The sequence below is a fragment of the Bombus vosnesenskii genome, unplaced genomic scaffold (assembly GCF_011952255.1).
Source record: "Bombus vosnesenskii isolate JDL3184/JDL3185 unplaced genomic scaffold, Bvos_JDL3184-5_v1.1 scf7180000014524, whole genome shotgun sequence".
Lineage (NCBI taxonomy): Eukaryota > Metazoa > Arthropoda > Insecta > Hymenoptera > Apidae > Bombus > Bombus vosnesenskii.
In genome coordinates, this window is record NW_022883501.1 from 15,466 (window position 1) to 16,667 (window position 1,202).

The following is a 1,202-nucleotide window of genomic DNA, read 5'->3' on the forward strand; positions in this document are numbered from 1 at the left end:
CGAGAAGACCCACCAAACGCATGCGGCGCTGTGATGAACCACAAGTACCAGAGTGGTCGGAGGAACTATTCGACATTGATGCCGAGGCCGTGGATTTCCCGTCGGAATCGAGCTTTGACAATCTTGTTACTGTCGATGAGAGTTTCTTCGGTGCAGAGACCGTCGGATTGGAGTGGGAACCCCCTCTGGTTGAAGTCGTTGATACCGATCGTTGTGTAAAAGTCCGTTTTGCTAATGAAATTCCCGGAGAAGTTTTGGAGGCACATCTTCGTCACCATGCTTCTGGGAGAAAGGGAATTTCCCCTGTTGTGCGTTATTGGTGTATGCGTGAGTTCAGCGAACTTTGTCCTGGAGCTGCTCGCTTTGATTTCGATTTGGTGTAGTCGCTTCAATTTTGTTGGTTCGTTGTTTGACAACGTATATTCCTCTTCTTTAATATTTGTTGATGTTGGGGCATTGTTTTTGCCAAAGGAAGAGTGATTATCGTCAAATATTAAACAAAATGCATTTAGTACCGAAGCATTTCTTGGAAGATTTACTTTTACGTTTGCTTCCCTCCAAATAACTATTATGAGAATTGTCACAATCTTCATCAAGAGAGCCATTACTTTTTTTATTTCATATTGAAAAGTTTTTCGCCAGTAATCCTAGAAGTTCTGGACGGATGGAATATTTAAGTTGCGTGAAAGGTGAAGGAAGGTTGTGGAACGAAATGACATTTATATAATTCAACAAATATATATTGAATCGAAATGTAAATCGGAACGAATTTTCCGAGCAACCCAATACTAATTTCAAATGAACCTGTGATGCCTCCATCACATTTCCTGCTTTCATCACTCAAATTATCATATAATATTCGTTTGTTTTTCATTAGGGGTCTCCTGGGTATGAAAATTTACTTACTAATTTATGACTGTTATGTATTATATTATAATAATATATATTCTAGACTACTTGCATATCTGTTATGTATTTTTGCAATTGCAAAACTGGGTAGTATTAGAGAACTCACGGGCAGACGAGTTAATACTTTGTCGATCCCAAAGATTGGGATCGAATATCATTAACACCGGCGCGTCGGTCAGGACGGAAATCACCTTTTGTCTTATCTTTTCGTGCCTATCCGTCCAAGTTATGTGTTTGCTACTAGAAGTGAGTGCATACAAGGGTTTCATTACTTGTGAAAATTTAGGAATAAA